Consider the following 21,924-nt stretch of genomic DNA (forward strand, 5'->3'; position numbering starts at 1 on the left):
GTGTGGTGCTGCCCACAAAGGGGCCTGTATGGCGCTACCTTCAAGGGAGCTGTGTGGCACTATCAACAAGGGGGCTGTGTGACATTATCTACAGGGGCATGTGTGGCACTATATGGCGGGGGGGTATGGCACTATATTCATGTGGGGTGTGGCACTATGTAAAGAGGGCACTGCGGTATTATCTACAGGGGGTGTGTGGCACTATATACAGGGGGTGGCACTATCAACAGAGGGCACTGCGGTATTTACAGGGGGTGTGGCACTATCTACAGAGGGAACCGTGGCATTATCTACAGGGGGCGTGGCACTATATACAGAGGGCACTGCGGCATTAGCTACAGGGCGTGTGTGGCACTATATACAGGGGGTGTGTGTAACTATCTACAGAAGTCATTGCAGTATTATCTACAGGGGATGTGTGGCACTATATACAGGGGCACATTTTCAGAGCCTAGACTACCATTTTGTGGACTATTGTGGTAAAAACTGATGGTAAAAACTGATTACAACTAATGACAACTGATAGTTTTGTAGTAAAAATCGTGAAAAAGCCTGATGGCAACTAATACATTTTTGCATCAGTTTTTGGATCAGTTGTAATCACTGAGAGACCAAAAAACTGATGCTGATGCAACTGAGGGCCTCTTCACATCACCGTTCACTTTCCGTTCCGGGGTTCCGTCGGAGGTTTCCGTCGGGTGAACCCCGCAACGGAAAGTGAAAGTGAAACCACAGCTTCCGTTTCAGTCACCATTGATATCAATGGTGACAAACAGAAGCTGTGGTTTCACTTTCACTTTCCGTTCCCCCGACGGAAACCTCAGACGGAACCCCGGAACGGAAAGCCGACGCTGATGTGAACAGGCCCTGACATATGTGAACGCACCCTTAGGGCCGGTTCACATCAGCGTTGGCTTTCCGTTCAGAGGTTCCGTCGTAGGTTTCCGTCGTGGAACCCCTCAACGGAAAGTCAAACGGAAACCTTAGCTTCTGTTTGCATCACCATTGATATCAATGGTGATGGAAACATTGCTAATGGTTTCCGTTTGTCACCGTTCCGGCAGGTGTCCGTTGTTTTGACGGAATCAATAGGGAGTGTTTGTTTTTATTAACTTGAAACTTTTATTTTTACAATTTTATTCAACTTTGTTATTTTTGTCCCACTGCGGGACTTGAAGGCCTACACCTCTGATCTTTACTCTAATGCATTGCACTACCCATGTAGTGTAATGCATCGCTGTCAGTCATTCACTGACAGCAAGACTATTAGGTTCTGCCTCTGGTCGGGGCCTAATAGGCTATCGAACGTGGCAGACCAGGAGGCCGTTGTTAGGCCTCCGGTTGCATTGGTAATGATCGGCATCCTCACGATCACATTGTGACAATGCCAATCGCTACAAACCACTAAGATGCCGCGATCGCTTTTGATTGTGGAATCTAAGGGGTTAATGGCAGGGATCCGAGCTAGCTCCGTTCCCTGCCGTTACAGCAGGGTGTCAGCTGTAACATACTGCTGACACCCACGGCTTATGTTGCATTCTCAGCTTCTGAGCCTGCGCCATCTTCCTTTTTCAGCCGGAGGCCTTTTAGCTTTCAAGATTAGTCTTCTGCCGAACTGGCAAGGGTGCGTGTCACTGCTACGGACAGTGTAAGAGCTGTGGAGAGGAGAGCGCACTCTCAGCTCTTCAGCTCTTGCGAGAGATCAGTCTTGTATTGTCTGCCGAACTGGCAAGGGGACGTATCTCTGCTACGGACAGTGTAAGCGCTCCCCAGCTCTTACACTGTCCGTAGCAGTGACACGCCCCTTTGCCAGTTCGGCAGACAAAGTACAACACTGATTTCTCACAAAAGCTGAAGAGATGAGAGCGCGCATGCGCGCTCTCCTCTCCACAGCTCTTACACTGTCCGTAGCAGTGACACACCCCCTTGCCAGTTCGGGTGAAAAGACTGCAATCGCACACACTCTCTCTCCTCGCTCTTGCTGTGGCACTGTCCATATCTGATTGGACAGTGTCACAGCCATAGTAACACGCCCCCTTGCCAGTACACGCCCCGTTGACTGTTCAGGGGGATATTTAAATATCGGGCGCCAAATATAACGTTTGTGCAGCCCTCCCCATTACATGCTGCACTCAGCTGCACATGTATGGGGAGGTGAAAGGTTCTCTTTAATGTTTATTCTGCCTCTAATCAGTACTGTGGTCATTGAATGATCTGCAGCAAGATGATGGGTGGTATGACCTGACAATATTTCCAAACATTCCACTGTAAGTTTTTTTTCAGATGCAGCAAAATCTATAAAATTAACTTTTAAAATGAGGAACGCTATATGCTAATTACTCATTAAAGGGTCGTGTTGTTATCTGTGGAGAGCTAAATCGTCCGTGACAGTACAAGTCAACGGCGCATCCGCAAGAGTTGGAGGAGCACCAGCAGAAAAAATGGGACATAGATAAACTTCAAAACCACAGAAAAGGCCATACTTACTAAGTGGGTGGGTGAAAACCCATTCCCAGCAGGATGCAGACAGATCAAAAATGCTTCAGAAGGAGAGTACATTAAATAGTGATAGCCACTCCCACTAGTCTCCCACTATCAGACCGCCTTCGCTGACAGTATGGGCGTTACAAATAGGCTGTGATACGGCATGACCTGCCTAGGTAGAGTCGTGTGTTAACCTTAGACCATACTATCCCCCACCCCCATTTAGTAACGACACATGACACCGAGGTTGGATGTGAAATGGCCACAGCAGCCGTTTATTAATTTCACAGTTTTATAAAAACAATTTAAATCCGAAACATTCGGATAACTAGTTAGGAATCCACCCGAGAATTCCTCCTAATAATTCACATGACCCAACATGGGTCAGAATCATAAATAACAATTAAACGTTAACATTAACCCGAGCAGAGGAAGTCCTTGAAGCCCCTTCAGATGTTCCTTTCAAGAACACACCGAATTAGCCATCTGCAAACCACTAATTACCTCCAGCCGTAAACCAGCTCGGAAGCACCGTTCACCTCTGCAGATGGCTCCAACCACTAGAAGTCCACTTCAAGGGGATAACACCCGATGAAGCCCTCAAGTGATATACCGACCACTAGAAGTCCACTTCAAAGGGATAACACCCGATGAAGCCTTCAAGTGACATACCTTCTACCAGAAGACCACTTCAAAGGGATAACACCCGATGAAGTCTTCAACCATGTACCTTTTTTGGGGGACGCATACCCCCGATGCGACCCCCCCACCATTTTGTACTGACTGGCCTCAAGGACTCCCCCCGCCACCGCGAAACAGGCCTTGACCACCTTAAGCCTGTGAGTTCCTCCACACCACCACCGCCCTTTCTATGCCTTCTGCTATAGCCAAGCTCCAAATATCAATGCCAACCTCGGTCAGATGAACCCCGTCACTTCTCCAGAAATTCCCCAATCCTGACTCCAAATCCCTATGCCTCACGCAAATGCCCCCGTTCTTCGCCACAAAACGGGACACCGCCCGGTTAACTTTTATCCGAGCCTTATTGACTCTCTCCACCGATCTAGCTAACCGCCAATGCTTCCTTGGGACTATGTCCGACCACACTACCACCAACTTGGGATAAGATACCCACAAACACAACAAATCATGTTTGATATCCCGCACCAACTCACGAAAAGGGCGGACTCCTAAGTCATTCCCACCCACGTGCAACACTAAAACCTCCGGAACCCTATCAAGCCGCACATATGTCTGGAATTCCGCCAACACCCTGTTCCACGACATACCTCTAAACCCCAGCCAATGCACAACCGCATCCTGTCGCGGAATGCGCAACTGGCGACCATCCGGGCGGACGTCCGCCCTCAAAGCCCCCCAGTGCACGTACGAATGACCCATCAACCACACCAGACAAGGAGGCGAATCTGAAACGGAAAACACAGTTAGGCACCACCATATAACATTCGCAAGCATAAACAACAAAATTACAACATATGGGGGCGGACATAGGACTTAAACCTTTTAGACTCCCAACGACCAATACGCCTCACCCCCTCATCATCCAACCCCCAGCGCCCTGCTTCCGTTGCTGCGCCAATCCGGAAGGAATGAGATGAATATGAGCCTGCCGCAACCCCCACCGCCGTCAAACATTTTTTAAAAACAGCTCCAAACTGAAACCTGGACAAGAACGACCCGTCCACATGACGTAACAAAGGCAAATCTGGAGACCCCCTGTTTTTTGTAAAACCCCGCATGCACTCTACTGGGCACATGACCGACCCCGGGAGAGCGAACAAAACTATCAGTTTTCCCTTCCCTAATTGGTCAGTTTTTGATCTACGCAACCATACCTCCAGCCGATCTGCAAAAAGGCTCACCTCCCCAGATCTCAGCCCCCCTGCCTGTTTAGTACTTGGCGACACCAACTCACCTATTCTAAATGCTCCGAAGAACGCCAACGAAAAAGCCAACCGAAACAAATCCCTTTCATCTGAAGAACGACATACCGATGCTAATGAACCGCCCAACAAGCCAAGCAAAGCAAACGACACCGGCCTTCTACTATCCGCCTCCAACCTACCTCTGCGCAACCCCTTCAAAGCCTGCGATACCAGAAATTCCTTCGATACATCCCGCAAGCCCCGCAACTTAAGCCCAAACGCCACCGCGGATATGAACCGGTTCACCTTCGCTACTGAAAACCCCACCTCCCAGGCATCCCCTAACCAATACAAAAGTGCCACCAACCTGTCTCTATCCGTATTGACATCACCCAACTCTCTTACCCACTCCTCCCACTGCCTCCAACAAGCAGCATAAGCACTCCACGTCGTGCGCGCCAAAGACCTTTGTAACAGCTGCTCTACGGGACCGATACCAGATCCCATAGATGATCCGGACAAGCCAAACCGAGACGTTCCGCTCCCGGGGCCAATTGCCGAAACCGGTCCCACTGCGAGCGAGAAAGAGCATCAGCAACACAATTCCGTACACCCGGGACATGCACCGCCACCACCCACGCGTTCAACGACAAACACACCAACACTAAATGTCGCAACAATTGAACTACCGGAGGAGAGGACGCCGTGATGTTATTAATGGCAAGCACCACCCCCATGTTGTCGCAGTAAAAACGGACCTTCTTATCCCTGAGCCTGTCCCCCCAAATGGTAGCCGCCACCACGATGGGAAACAGCTCGAGCAGGGCCAGATTCCGCGTCAATCCACTGGACACCCAGCTAGCCGGCCATTGACCTGCGCACCACGGACCTCCCCCGTAAGCTCCAAAGCCACCCGCCCCAGCCGCATCCGTGAAAATATTCAGATCACTCGTATCCTGCGCTGGGGCCATCCATAGCGAGCGACCATTGTACTGGCCCAAGAAGTCATCCCAAACCTGAAGATAAGCTCGGTGCTCCTCCTTGAGCCGCACAAAATGATGCGGCGCCCGCACTCCCGCCGTTGCCGCCGCCAGCCTTCTACCAAACACCCTCCCCATCGGCATAATCCGGCATGCGAAATTCAACTTCCCCAGCAGCGACTGAAGCTCCCGCAGCGACATTTTCTTCCTTCTACAAGCCCGTCGCACCTCCAGCCTCAAAGCACCCAACTTATCCGCCGGGAGCCGACACTCCATTGCCACCGAGTCAATTTCGATTCCCAAGAAACAAATCGTCGCTACCGGGCCCTCCGTTTTTTCCGGCGCCAAAGGGATCCCAAAATCCCTCGCCACCTTCTGCAGGGCATGAAGCAAGTTACCGCAAACCGGCGAACCCCCCGGGCCAACGCACAAAAAATCATCTAAGTAATGGATCAACGAATCGACCCCGGATACTCCCCTCGTAACCCACTCCACGAAGCTACTAAACGCCTCGAAGTATGCACAAGAAAGAGAACACCCAATCGGAAGGCACCGATCCACGTAAAAGGCCCCATTCCAAAAACAACCCAACAGCCGTTGGCTTTCTGGATGGACCGGCAACAACCTGAACGCCGCCTCGATGTCGGTTTTTGCTAGCAGCGCCCCCGGACCCGCAGCCCGCACTAACCCCACCGCCTTATCGAATGAGGTATAAACTACGGAACACAACTCGTGATCAATCCCGTCATTTACCGACGAACCTTTGGGATACGATAAATGTTGAATCAAACGAAACTTTCCGGGCTCGCGTTTAGGGACAATACCCAAAGGGGACACAACTAAATCTTTCACCGGCGCCTCCCCAAATGGCCCCGACATGCGCCCCAACGAAACTTCTTTTAACAACTTTTCCGACACGACTTCCGCCTGCAAGTAAGCCGATTTTAAATTTCTCCGCGTAACCGGAACCTCATAAGGAGGCGGAGGAATAACAAAACCAACACTAAACCCTTCATAAAGCAACTTAGCTGCCGCCCTATCCGGATACTCACTTAGATAAGGGGCCATCCTTTCCACCCTCACCGGCGACACCCCCTTGACCAGCCCCGTGCTGGTTCCCTGACCTCTTTTTTCGCAGACATTTTGCCGCCCCGTGTGATGCACCATTACACTCGGAGCACACGTGCTTGAACTTGCACGTGGCCCCGAACTTGCACTGGCCTTCATTGAATTGCCAGCAAAACCCCGCCTTTCCCCCGCCGCTTTGTCCACTCTGACTAGACTGGCCTCCCTGGCCACCGCTCCCGGGAAAGGGCTGCCTAACCGGAGCCGTAACCCGTAACCAGAGAGCAATATCCTTCTGGTCCCACCGAATCGCCGGCCGAACCGCCTTCCGCTGACGGAATTGCTCATCATATCGCAGCCACGCCTGACCCCCATACGCCCTATGAGCCTCCCCAATAGCATCAAAATAACAAAATAACGCCGAACAATTTTCCGGCGCCTTTTCCCCTATCACACTAGCCAATATGGCGAACGCCTGCGACCAATTAACGAACGTCTGCGGGATAAGCCTATACCGCCGCCGTTCCTCCTCGTCCTTTTTACTCTCATCCCGCTTGCTCTTATCCAAATTAAATTTAGCCAGCGGCAAGAGAGAAAAAATTTCAACATATTCATCTTTCCAGATCCGATCACGCACCTCCTGCTTTAAATGCGCCCCCAACGGACCCTCAAAACAAACATACACCTCCCCCCGAGCACGATCATCCATGCGCACTCGATCGCCGTCCTTCTGTGCCTCAGTCTGTACCGACACCGCGACCGCCTCTCTAACCGCCACCACAGGACGCGCCTGCAACGATCCCACGTCCCTGGGGCCTTCCCAAACTACCGCAGGGGACACTTCCGTTACTACCGGCGCCGCGGCCCTATCCAGGCGCCCCACCAGCTCCCGTACGCAACCCACTAAATCTGCCAAACCCGCTCCGTCGCGTCCGCCCGCGCCACTACCGGCCCCCGATGCTATGCTAGCAGCCCCCCCGCCGACACCCGACATAAAAATCGCTGGATAAGACAATAATGGAGTTATACACTCACCGGGCTGCACAGGCGCTGTGTTCCCGTCAGCCGGACCATCCTGACCTCGACGATACACGTCCAGTTCACCTTCCTCCAATTCTTCTCTCGCCGACGACTGTCCCTCCCAACGACATCTTCGGAAAGGGGATGAGGACGCGCTGACCGATGGGCCGGCAACCTGCCGCCCGACCGCCGGGACCCAGACTTCCGACCGGACCTGTTGCCTCAACGTCGCTGCAGATCTAGTCGCCCGTCTAGACGATCCTGACGAAGCCTGCCCCCTGGCCGGAACATCACCATGCGGGGCGGCCGTACCTTGCTCTCGACATCTTCCATCTGATGGGGGAGGGGTGACAGGGAGCCCAGCCTGCGACTCCCTGCTTACCGCCGGACCCCGTCGCGGCCTGGGATTCCTGCCAGGACGCAGGGCCTGGGAAGGGGCGGTCCTCCCAGCTGCCTGGCCTGCAGCGTCCGGGATCGGGCTCCCTCTGCGACGCCGTGTCCGCGGGACTACCTCCGGACTAAGGCGCTCTGGAGGTCGGGACCGCCGAGAGGGACGGGTCGACACAGCCTGCATCGCCGTCACCCCTGGCACCGCTCTCTGCCTGCCCAGCGCAGGAGCGGTTGTTGCCGACTCCCCCCCCGCCGCCATAGCCATGCTCGTAAGGGGGCCGGGGGAGGGGAGCCTGTCCCTTACAACAGACCCCGAACGCCGTGCCCGGCGTGGCGAAACGGCGTCCGGGATCCGCGTTAATGCAGCCACGGTCTCCTCCAGCCATCCGGGACCGTGGTGCACAGCAGCGGCACGCAGCCGCTCTAAAATCAGGGCCTCTGCCATTACTAAAAAAAAACCGGGCAACGGGGAGCTTTGCTTAGTGTGTGTTACTCCTCCCGCTGCTTCCGGCTCAATGCCGAGAAACAGCGGGAAGCGCAGTAACGGCCCCCCCGTCCCCCTTAACTCCTCCCCGTCCCTCCTTCAGCTCCTTCAACTTTCCCTCACCTCATAACATTAACCCTTTCCCTACCAGGACGGTCATGTCGGCTTCCGTTAAGCCTGCAGCTGCGTCCAGCCTCTTCTAGATATGCTATGCCTGACGACTGGCACATTATTCCTCCATGTATTACACATAGTACTGACACCCCATGTACTATTCACAGCACTGACCCCCATTCTTCACATTTATTTTTTATTACATTATCACACACAGTTCTGACACTTCTATACCACACACATTTCTTTTATACCATACATTCACACCCTTGCACTACACTAATACTGACACCCATTTATCGCACACTTGTGAGCACTTAGTTCGCCACTCCCCTCAAAACTAGTGGGAGTGGCTATCACTATTTAATGCGCTCTCCTTCTGAAGCATTTTTGACCTGTCTGCGTCCTGCTGGGAACGGGTTTTTACCCACCCACTTAGTAAGTATGGCCTTTTCTGTGGTTTTGAAGAGTAGGAGGACTCTGCTAGTGATGTAGAACAGCCAGGGGGATGTCAATCAAAATCTGGGGGCGCTATTTCAATTTTCACCTCAGGCAGCAGAAAACCTAGAATCGGCCCTGAACATACTAGTACGTTGGATGTCGTTAAGGGGATAAAGGCTATATACATCTTTAAAAGCAATTTATTTATTTTTAAATAAAAATGTCTAAATTAGTTTTTGTTTTTGTGATTCAGCGGCTTTGTATCCTGTATACATAGCAGCTGTATCAAGCGATGAGACCTGAATCCGTCAGGTGAGTAGGATTGACAGGTTCAGTGTCAGTACTTCCCTTCACTGGCATTGACATAGCGACGTGTCCCTCTGATCTCTTTGCAGCCCGGCCTCCTGTGATGACGCTTATGCAACAGCTGCAGCCTGTAATTGGTTTTACCAGTCACATGGGATAAAATATCATCTCAGGAGGCCAGCAGCATGGAGAACAGCCTGGGGAACGAGGAACCGTTGCTAAAGCAACTATATTATTTTGTATCCTCCATTATTTTTTGTACTGTGATTTGTTAGCGATAACTCTATTAGTGTATTACACTGATGTCCTAATTTTAATAAGTTTCATTTTAAGCTTGGTCAAACATACATATTATTGAATGGACTAGGGTAGGGATCAGCAACCTTCGGCACGCCTTTGGCTGTCAGGGCATGCTGGTTTCACTAGTTTCACAACAACTGGAGTGCCGAAGGTTGCTTACCGCAGGAGTAGGGGGAAGATCAGTGTCTTCTAGACATCACAAGCACCACTCATCTGCAGGGAAAAGAAAAAGACCTGACAGAAAAATCTGTTGGATCCATGTTTCTCCGGATGACTGCTCTAGGCTGTAGGTCTGTCTGGACAAAAATCTAATTTGCACGGCAATCTTTACTCTAAGGCCTCATGCACATGATCGTGTTTTATTTGTCCGTGTGCTATCCCCAATTTTGCGGATAGCACATGGACCCATTCATTCATATAGCCCCATGACGCTCACTGATCCATTTGTGGGCCACAATGCCACAAAAACTCAGGACATGTCATTTTGCTGTATTTGTATTTGCGGATCATGTGACCTACGCAGGGGGTTCCAGTCTTCCTTTTTGCGGATCTGTGAATACTGATGACACACGGATGTACTACAGAAGTTTTTGCGGACAAATGGATACTATAGAACACATGCTATCCTATCGTAGTGGTGTGCACGGGCCGTGATTTGCAACTCGGACGGCCGCGGAGTGTCACCCGTGGCCGCCCGCAAAGCAGGGGCCATGCACATTTCAACGAGCCTGGACCGAAAAATGCAAACCACATGGGCATGGGCCCATTGAAATGAATGGGGCCGCAATTCACCCGCAGATTTGCGAGCGAATTGCAGCCGCAAAAATACGTTCATCTGCATTGGGCCTAAGTGTTCAGTTCATGATCTAAAAGTACTTTAATTTTAATTATGTAAATATTTCTTGTTCTTAGATTTCTTATGATTTTTTTTGCTTGCTTCCCTCAGGAGAACACATCATGGCTGGGCCTAGACAAATTGCAACTTCCAATATCAGAACTGATCAGGGTAATTACGGAGCAGACAAACAGTGGACAGCACACACTCATTGCTAAAGTGCTTTGCTCTCTTCGAGAAAAACAGTGAGTGTCCTCATTAAACTTCATAGACTTCAGAGTAAAATTATTAATTGACATGTCAAATTTAAGAAGTAAGGGCATGAATGTATTCAGGAGTATATTTACTAAGGCCTTCTTCACACGACAGTGAAAAAACGGCCGTTTTCAGAACAATGATGTTCTATGGTTGTATTCATACGGCCGTTTTTTTTAACAGCCCGTGAATAATGGCCGTCAAAATAGGATATGTCCTATTTTTGGCAGTTTTTACGACCAGACAGCCCCCATAGAAGTCAATGGATCCATTTTTAACGGCTGTCAATACATGTAACAACCGATAAAAAGGATCTGTGACATGGTGATTGGCAAGGGAACTACTAGTTCCCTTGCTGGCTATAGGCGGCTCGATGACATACTCACCAATGCAGCGCCGTCTTCTTCTGGGGTGGTCGCTAGTCTTCACGGGTTCTGCAAAGATGACGCGATGACGTAACCGCGCCGCCTTCGCAGATCCCGTGAAGACGAGAGACCATACCTAAGGAAGACAGAGCTGCATCGGTGTGTATGTAGGGCATTCACGTCGGGCTGTGTGGCATCATCTACAGGGAGGCTGTGTGGCATCATCTACAGGGAGGCTGTGTAGCATCATCTACAGGGAGGCTGTGTGGCATCATCTACAGGGAGGCTGTGTGGCATCATCTACAGAGAGGCTGTGTGGCATCATCTACAGGGAGGCTGTGTGGCATCATCTACAGGGAGGCTGTGTGGCATCTACAGGGAAGCTGTGTGGCATAATCTACAGGGGGCTGTGTGACATCATCTACAGGGAGGCGTGTGACATCATATACAGGGAGATGTGTGGCATCATCTACAGGGAGGTGTGTGGCATCATATACAGGGAGGCTTTAAATAGTGTCTAGGTGAACATGTGACCTTCCTTTGGGTGTTTTCAGGGGGTTGGGACAAAAAAAGTCTAACAAATTAAATTCAGCAGTTTTTTTAACGGCCATGAAAAACGGATGTCAAACGGCCATGAAAAACGGATGTCAAACGGACTGGAAATGGATGAAAATTTAGAGACAAACTGACAATTGATCCGTTTTTAATGGCCATTTTTTTTCACGGTCGTGTGAATGTAGCCCAAACTGGAATTTAGTTTTAAAGATTTATACAAGAGGCAGGACTAGAATTTTCATTTGGAAGGGATCAGATAAACACCTTGGGGGTAATTTATCAACGGGGTCAAAAATTGGAATCTGTAGTGCAAATTGCGATTGTGGGCCTTTTTACACCACCCTTGCCACTTTTGTCAAAAGGAGAGTGGCCTCTGCAAAAGGGGGCGTGGCCAGTGAGGCCCAACAAATTTATTATAATTTACACCAGAAAACTGATGTAAATTATAGTGTAAATCTACTCCAGCTACTAGCTAGTGTAGATTTCACTCTATGGGGAATAGCAAGATAGAGGTACTGAAAACCCCCCGACTCCCTATTGAAAAGTTAAGATAAAATAAAAATATAAAAAAAATTATACTCACCATTCCCCTTTTTCCCTCCGGCTCCTTTATTACTCCAGTGGCCGGGCAGCGTCAGGATGTTGTAAGCACTGATGACATTAAACTGCTGCGATGTATATAAGGTCCTGACGCTGCTCGGCAACAGGTCCTTGTATGAGCGGCGGTTTAGTGAAGGAGCCGGAGGAGGGAAGAGGAGAGCTGAGGTGAGCATGCGTTTTTTTATTTATTTTATGGGCGAAGGGGGGAGGGATGGATGGCGCTTGGCTCGGCCAAAAGATTAAACACATTTATGAAACACATTTATGAAGAGGCTTTTGCCTCTTCATAAATGTATAGGAGTTTACTCCAGTTTCCCGTTCTATTAAGATGCATTATATGCGAGTCTTAAAGGGGTTATCAGGGACAAATTTGCTATTCTGGAACTAATATACCTTATTAACGCAGTACACTTTGTAATATAATTAAACTTCATGAAGTGCCTACATTGTTCCATCTCCTGGCTGGTCACGTGATGCCTCCGCTTTCAAAATTCAGACTTCCGCTTTGCTCTCGTACATGTTCTTTTAGTGCAGTCTTCCGGCGGCTCAGTGTACGGGCACTTCATAGCTGACATCACTGTACACAGGAGGAAGTAGCAGACCGAATCCTCAGCATTATCTCCTGAGCATTTGTGGTTATCACTTGTCCCTTACTCTGCTTAAGCTAAATGCCCAATCACGCATGAGCACATTCCTCCCAGCTAGAGATGAGCGAACCGGAACAACCGAACCCGGTTTCGGTCCGAACATCGGGAAAAGTTCGGTTCGCAGCGAATCCGAACTTCACCAAGTTCGGCCGAACCCGTTTTGACCGAACCCGGCTACATTTTGGCGCCTGCCACATGTTAGATGTAAAATGGAAGATTTCACAATATCACCTGACATCAGGCTACCCCATAATGCCTTGCAAACGGCTCTCCCAGCCAATCGGGAGGCGGCATAGGGGCGGGCTCAAGCCTGCAATAAAAGTCTATGCACGGAGCTCAGCGGCCATTTTAGAGACAGGAGCTGTAGGGATAGCATCTCTGTGCAGTAAGGGAAAGCTTTAGGAATCTAAAAGCCAGGAATCCAGCAATCGAAGGGGCTCATCCACTACTCACTACTCAGCCAGTGTGTGAATACGCTTTTATAAGGGGCTCATCCCCGTTGCATCCAACTTGCAATACAGGCAGCCTTTGTAGTACTACAACGCCCAGCATTCCCTGAGTCAGTGCACAGTGGCTGATAGAAATTCTCATTCATTGCCATTTGCCAAGCCAGTGTGTGAATACGCTTTTAGAAGGGGCTCATCCCCAGCCGTTAACATAACAAATAACAATCCAACTTGCAATACAGGCAGCCTTTGTAGTAGTACTACAACTCCCAGAATTCCCTGAGTGCACCGCGGCGTGGCTGATAGAAATTCTCATTCATTGCCATTTGCCAAGCCAGTGTGTGAATACGCTTTTAGAAGGGGCTCATCCCCGGCCGTTAACATAACAAATAACAATCCAACTTGCAATACAGGCAGCCTTTGTAGTAGTACTACAACGCCCAGCATTCCCTGAGTGCACCGCGGCGTGGCTGATAGAAATTCTCATTCATTGCCATTTGCCAAGCCAGTGTGTGAATACGCTTTTAGAAGGGGCTCATCCCCGGCCGTTAACATAACAAATAACAATCCAACTTGCAATACAGGCAGCCTTTGTAGTACTACTACAACGCCCAGCATTCCCTGAGTGCACCGCGGCGTGGCTGATAGAAATTGTCATTCATTGCCATTTGCCAAGCCAGTGTGTGAATACGCTTTTAGAAGGGGCTCATCCCCGGCCGTTAACATAACATACAAATAACAATCCAACTTGCAATACAGGCAGCCTTTGTAGTACTACTACAACGCCCAGCATTCCCTGAGTGCACCGCGGCGTGGCTGATAGAAATTCTCATTCATTGCCATTTGCCAAGCCAGTGTGTGAATACGCTTTTAGAAGGGGCTCATCCTCGGCCGTTAACATAACAAACAAATAACAATCCAACTTGCAATACAGGCAGCCTTTGTAGTAGTACTACAACGCCCAGCATTCCCTGACTGCACCACGGCGTGGCTGATAGAAATTCTCATTCATTGCCATTTGCCAAGCCAGTGTGTGAATATGTTTTTAGAAGGGGCTCACCCCCGGGTTTTGATTCAACTTGCTGCACTCCAGCAGTGAAATGTCTGGTAAACAAAAGGTTGTGAAAGGACGGGGTAGAGGAAAAAACACCCATGCCGTGTCCTCTTCCAGTCCAAATGTTGGATCTGTTGGTGCCAGACCCAGTACCAGCATTTGTGGCACAAGACATGTGCCCAGTTCCACTAGTAGCAGCAGCCATGTGCCTGCTGGTAGTAGTAGAAGTATCAGCAAGCCAGACTTGTCCATCTCCTCCGGTGGGCGGGTTACTTTAGACAATACGGCCATTGTGGACTGGTTGGCTGGCTCGCGGTCATCTCAGCAGGAAGACTCTGACGATCTGGCTTCAAGCCAGGTTTCGTTGGATTCCAGATCCTCTACAGTTCCTTGGCACAGTGACAGTAGTAATATGGGTATTTCTAGCGTTTCCATTCCATCATCTATGTCTTCACTCCCCCTTCCTAGCGGGAAGCCATCTTTCCTGAGAGTCCTAAGAGACATCTCCTCGGGTGCGAAGGAAGATACTGAACAACATAGTGATGATGATTTGTTTTACGCGAGTCAGCCAACGGAGTGTGTTGCGGTGGTGGTGGAGGTGGAAGCGGTGTCCGAGACGCATAGCTGTGGTAGTGGTGGTGTTGGTGGTGGTAGCCGTGGTGGCAGACGCAGTAATGAGGGGGGGCATGGAGCCCGCCATGATGTCAAATCACATTCACAACACAGTGACAGAAGTGGCGGGGATGATGAGGAGGGCTATGATGATGATGTTGTTTTAGACAGGACGTGGGAACCAGGTGACGAGGTGATGACGGCGTCAGAGGAGGAGGGTAGTAGTGGCGGCACTGGCAGTGATAAACAGCCAAGCTGAGGTAGGGGCAGAAGTCAATCTGCAAAACGTTGCAGCGGTAGGGTCAGCTCAGGAGCCGGTGACGGCGACACTGATGTTGGTGTAGGCTCCCGAAAAAAGCCTGCCAGACAATGGGCAAGCTCTGGTGGTGGTGGTGGTGGACGACGTGGTACTACCTCTTTACGGTACTCTGAAATGTGGCAATTTTTCTGTACCTTCCCGGAGGACGAAAACATGGCACAGTGCCGTATCTGCAAGCAGAAAGTAAGGCGTGGGCAGGGCAGCAATGTAGGAACTACCGCTCTACGTAAACACATGGAGCGGCATCACAAAGCCATGTGGGACAATCGACATGCCCCACCATCATCATGTACATCTAATGAAGACCCCTCTGCCGCTGCTGCTCCGAGTCCCTGTCATCTAAGTAGTAGCCAGGCCTTATCCACCATGTCGTCGTTGTCATCATCATCATCATTGTCATCTAGTGCTCCTCCTACGTCCCGTCAGTTATCCATTACGGAATCGTTGTCCAATAAGCAACAATATATACCCAGTCATCCACTTGTCGTGCGGCTTAATTCACACCTGGCTAAGTTGTTGGTGGTGCAGTCGCTGCCGTACCACCTGGTCGCCTACGCCGGCTTCAAGCAATTGATGGCGTGCGCTCAGCCTAGGTGGCGAATACCTAGCCGACATTACTTCTCCAAAACAGCTGTCCCTGCCTTGCACAAGCACGTGGAGGAAAAGGTGTGCCAGTCCTTGCAATTATCCGTGTGCAGCAGGGTACATGCCACCGTCGACACGTGGAGCAGCAACTATGGGCAGGGACAGTACATGTCTTTCACGACCCACTGGGTCAATATTTTGCAGTCCGATGCACCACCGCAGCAATGCCAAGCATTACCACCTCCACGCTTGTATCTTTCTGGTTCAACTCCAGACACCAGGCGCCTACCATCCTCCTCCTCCTCCTCCTACTCCTCCTCCTCCTCCTCCTCCTCCTTGCCCTCCTCAATGGAGGTCTTCCCGTCCCCGACAGGACACAGCGTATCTTCCACTCCTCCGCCCTCCTCTTTTCATAGGTGCAAGGTGAAGCGCCACAACGCTGTCTTACACCTGCTGAGCCTGGGCGAGAAAAGCCACACAGGGCAGGAGCTGCTGCTGTGCATCAAGGAGGAAATCGCACGCTGGCTGTCTCCTCTGAAACTCACACTGGGCAATGTTGTCTCTGATAACGGGAAGAACGTTGTGGCTGCACTGCGTCTAGGTCACCTGACACACGCTCCTTGCATGGCACATGTGATCAATCTGGTCATAACACGCTTCTTAAAGTCATATGTTGGTTTGAAGGGTGTGCTGGCCATGTCCAGGAGGGTTTGCGTTCGCTTTAGACGTTCGTATGCATTTAAGCACGCCCTCCTGGACTTGCAGCGTCAAAACAATCTCCCAGAACACAGCCTGATTTGTGACGTTCCAACACGCTGGAATTCCACCCTGCACATGTTGGACCGTCTGTACGAACAGCGGAAAGCCGTGAATGATTTCCTGATGCAGCAGATGGGCAGCGTTTGGAGCCAGTGTAATTTCGAGCTCAGGCACTGGCAGCTAGTTAGAGACGCATGTCGCGTTTTGAGGCCCTTTGAGGAGGCCACACGATTTGTGAGCCGTGACGCTAGCGGAATGAACGATGTTATGCCGCTGATATTCATTATGGAGCAAACGCTCACAGCGATGATTCAGCAAAGGATGGAGGAAGGATCACATCTGGCTATGGATGTTAAGGAGGAGGAGGAGGAGGAGGAGGATGAGGAAACAGGACCTGAAGAGGAGCTGGATTTTTTAGATGGAATCACAGGAAGGGATAGGGGACGAGGCAGCCGCACAACATGACAGTGATGGTGATGACGAGTCTGACGACGACCTTGATAATGGACAACCATGGCAGTATGGGGCGGAGATGAAACCAACCGGGCCCTCTGAAATGCTGGCCAGGATGGCGAGCTTGATGCTTCGTTACTTGCGCGCTGACTGTCGTATTGTTAGCATGAAGCAAAGAGATGAGTACTGGATAGCCACACTTTCAGACCCTCGGTATAAAGCCAGAATGGGGGAGTTTTTTGCGCCTTCCGAGAGGGAGGCAAAATTGGCTTATTATCGAGAGAAGCTATGCAGCCAGCTTGTCACGGCTTTCAAACGGCAAACACCTGCTGCAAGCATGTCTGACCGGGGGGCCACTCTCCGCTCCCCACGGTCTCATCGTTCCACCGCCTCTGGCAGAGCTACCCCTGCAATAGGCGGCAGCAGCGGCGGCAGCAGCAGCAGCCAATTCAGTTTGGAAAATATGATGACAACATTTTTACATCCAATAACCCGACCTGACACATATCGTAGTCACCAAAGGGATGTTCACCATCACCAGGTGCAGCACCTAAACAACCAGGTTCACTCGTACCTGGACTGTGCCCTTTCTCCGTCAGAAATGCTGATCCCAGACCCCATGGACTTCTGGGTGAGCAGATTGGATCATTGGCAAGAACTGGCCCAGTTTGCCATGGGTGTACTGTCTTGTCCACCCTCCAGTGTAGCGTCAGAGAGGGTATTCAGCGCGGCAGGGGGCTTCGTCACCCCTAAGCGAACAAGATTGTCCGCCAACAGCTTGGAAAATCTCACGTTTCTGAAAATGAATCAAGCGTGTATCGGTGGGGATTTTAAAACCCCTGTGCCTGATGCCACTGATTAGATCTGACATTGCTGCTGCTGCTGCCGCTGCCGCCTGCTACTGCCACCTGCTACTACGGGATTCTGTCCTGTCCACTCTTTTTTTTAATGTGCCGCTGTTGGTGCTGCTACTACTTCTACCACCAATCCACCCCCAGTGCCAGTGCCGTCTGCTACAAGCAGGCCTGCCCCACCACAGGGCTTTGTCCTGCGACTATCCAGTGTCTTTTAATGTGCTGCTACTACTACTACCACCCTTGCTGTCCGTTGGCTACCTCTACTACCACCAATACACCTCCACTGCCGTCTGCTACAAGCAGGCCTGAGGCCTTCCCCACCACAGGGCTTTGTCCTGTGACTGTCCAGTCTCTTTTAATGTGCTGCTACTACTACTACCACCACCCTTGCTGTCCGTTGGCTACCTCTACTACCACCAATACACCTCCACTGCCGTCTGCTACAAGCAGGCCTGAGGCCTGCCCCACCACAGGGCTTTGTCCTGTGACTGTCCAGTCTCTTTTAATGTGCTGCTACTACTACTACTACTACCACCCTTGCTGTCCGTTGGCTACCTCTACTACCACCAATACACCTCCACTGCCGTCTGCTACAAGCAGGCCTGAGGCCTGCCCCACCACAGGGCTTTGTCCTGTGACTGTCCAGTCTCTTTTAATGTGCTGCTGCTACTACTACTACCACCACCCTTGCTGTCCGTTGGCTACCTCTACTACCACCAATACACCTCCACTGCCGTCTGCTACAAGCAGGCCTGCCCCACCACAGGGCTTTGTCCTGTGACTGTCCAGTCTCTTTTAATGTGCTGCTGCTACTACTACTACCACCCTTTCTGTCCGTTGGCTACCTCTACTACCACCAATACACCTCCACTGCCGTCTGCTACAAGCAGGCCTGCCCCACCACAGGGCTTTGTCCTGTGACTGTCCAGTCTCTTTTAATGTGCTGCTGCTACTACTACTACCACCCTTGCTGTCCGTTGGCTACCTCTACATCACCAATACACCTCCACTGCCGTCTGCTACAAGCAGGCCTGAGGCCTGCCCCACCACAGGGCTTTGTCCTGTGACTGTCCAGTCTCTTTTAATGTGCTGCTGCTACTACTACCACCACCCTTGCTGTCCGTTGGCTACCTCTACTACCACCAATACACCTCCACTGCCGTCTGCTACAAGCAGGCCTGCCCCACCACAGGGCTTTGTCCTGTGACTGTCCAGTCTCTTTTAATGAGCTGCTACTACTACTACTACCACCACCATTGTTGTCCGTTGGCTACCTCTACTACCACAAATACACCTCCACTGCCGTCTGCTCCAAGCAGGCCTGAGGCCTGCCCCACCACAGGGCTTTGTCCTGTGACTGTCCAGTCTCTTTTAATGTGCTGCTACTACTACTACCACCACCCTTGCTGTCCGTTGGCTACCTCTACTACCACCAATACACCTACCTCCACTGCCGTCTGCTACAAGCAGGCCTGGATGGCTTGTGAAAAGCCATTGCTTGTTGCTTTTACATCCATGTATGGATGAACCCCGGCAGGCATCTGCCAATAAAAAGGGTAAATTTTTGGAGGGCTTGTGAAAAGCCATTGCTTGTTGCTTTTACTTTACATCCATGTATGGATGAACCCCGGCAGGCATCTGCCAATAAAAAGGGTAAATTTTTGGAGGGCTTGTCAAAAGCCATTGCTTGTTGCTTTTACATTACATCCATGTATGGATGAACCCCGGCAGGCATCTGCCAATAAAAAGGGTAAATTTTTGGAGGGCTTATCAAAAGCCATTGCTTGTTGCTTTTACATTACATCCATGTATGGATGAACCCCGGCAGGCATCTGCCAATAAAAAGGGTAAATTTTTGGAGGGCTTGTGAAAAGCCATTGCTTGCTGCTTTTACATCCATGTATGGATGAACCCCGGCAGGCATCTGCCACCAAAATTTTTTAATTTTTGTACCTTTTTTAACAATGCATTAAGCATACAATATGCACAAGTGCAGTGGTTTCTATTAGTTATCACCGTGTCCCATCCGTTTTCCTATAGCCATACATGTTGGCGGAACTTTGACACTAACTTTGCCTTAAAGACAGCTCAAAAGTACTTGGATACACTCATGGGTGACCTAAGAGTGTTACACAGAGCTTCTAGGGCTTTTAAACAGTGTTATACACGATTTTTAGGGGCTTTCTTGCATTACAGGTTCGGTCAGAACTAGTTCGGTCCGAATCGAACTTTTTCATGAAATTCGGCGAACTAGCCGAACCAAACTTTTCATAAGTTTGCTCATCTCTACTCCCAGCCAATCAGATGTTCTAAAACTTATTATGGGCTGGAGGTGTATGGGTAGAATCAGCTCAATGCAGTATGGGAATTGTAGGCTGGGAGGGAAATAGGAAACGGCCATGGACCGAATATTCAGAATGTAAACAAACTAGAGCACGGTTGCAGCACACGGATGGTGAGGCAAAGAATAAGAAAAGGTATGTTAAGGGAATTAGGACACAATACCTAGCACAGACTCAACATTAAAACAAAACCTTATCAGTGTCAGAAAGCACCTTTAGCCCGTTCAGGACCCCTCCTGTTTTAGCCTTGTGGACACAGCCGATTCTTTTCAAATCTGGCATGTGTTTCTTTATGTGGTAATAACTTTGGAATGCTTTTACCTATCCAAGCTATTCTGAGATTATTTTCTAGTGACATATTATACTTTGCGTTAGTGGAAAAATGTGGTTGATATATTCAGTATTTATTTGTGACAAACACCAAAAATTTGCGTTTTTCTAAATTTAAATGTATCTGCTTGAACAACAATACCACACAAAATAGTTACTAGTTAACATTTCACATGTCTACTTTATGTTTGCATAGTTTTTTGAACATCCTTGTATGTTTCTAGGACGTTAGAAGGCTCAGAACTTTAGCAGCAATTTCTCACATTTTCAAGAAAATTTCCAAAACCTTTTTTTTTAGGGACCAGTTCAGTTCTGAAGTGGCTTTGAGGGCCTTATATATTAGAAACCCCCATAAGTCACCCCATTTTAAAAACTTCAACCCCTCAAAGTATTCAAAACATTAACAAAGTTTCTTAACCCTTTAGGTGTTTCACAGGAATTAAAGTGGAGGTGAAAATTAGAAATGTCTTTTTTTTTTTGCAGAAAATCCATTTCAATCAATTTTTTTCTGTTGCACAGAAGGTTTTACCAGAGAAATGCAACTCAATATTTATTGCCCAAATTCTGCTGTTTTTAGAAATATCCCACATGTGGACTGAAACACCGGCCTCAGAAGCAAAGGGGCACCTAGTGGATTTTGGGGCCTCCTTTTTATTAGACTATATTTTAGGCACCATGTCAGGTTTGAAGAGTTCTTGTGGGACCAAAACAGTGGAAACACCCCCAAAAAGACACCATTTGGCAATCTACACCCCTCAATGAATTTATCAAGGGGTAAAGTTAGCATTTTGATCCCACAGGATTTTTGCTAAATTTACTTGCATTAGTCCGTGAAATAAAAATCTACATTTTTTCCAATAACAAGTAGAAATTTTCAATATTTCAAGGCATAAAGGAAAAAAATCCACCCCAACATTTGAAAAGCAATTTCTCCCGATTACGGCAATACCCCATATGTGGTAATAAACTGCGGTTTGGACACACGGCAGGGCTCAGAAGGGAAGAAGTACCATTAGTCTTTCGCATCTCAAGTTTTGGTGGAATGATTTTCGGGTGCCATGTCTCATTTGCAAAGCTCCTGAGGGACCAAAACAGTGGAAACCCCCCAAACGTGACCCTATTTGGGAAACTACTGCCCTCAAAGAATTTATCGAGGGGTATAGTGAGCATTTTGATCCCTTTCTTTTTTTTTTTTTTACTGAACTTGCCATGAACATTTGTAAAGTAATTTCTTCCGAATACGGCAATACCCCACATGTGGTCATAAACTGCTGTTGGGAACACAGCATGGCTCAGAAAGGCAGGCGCGCACACGCTCGTGCCCAGCCTTAAAGGGCCAGCACGCGCACATGTAAAAAATCAGTAATTAGCCCATACTCACGCTGGACTATAAGAAGGGCCCTGCCCCTTCCTTCAGTGCCTGAGCGTTGTTGTGATTAC

Source organism: Rhinoderma darwinii, chromosome 1 (assembly GCF_050947455.1).
Source record: "Rhinoderma darwinii isolate aRhiDar2 chromosome 1, aRhiDar2.hap1, whole genome shotgun sequence".
In the NCBI taxonomy this organism is placed as follows: Eukaryota; Metazoa; Chordata; class Amphibia; order Anura; family Rhinodermatidae; genus Rhinoderma; species Rhinoderma darwinii.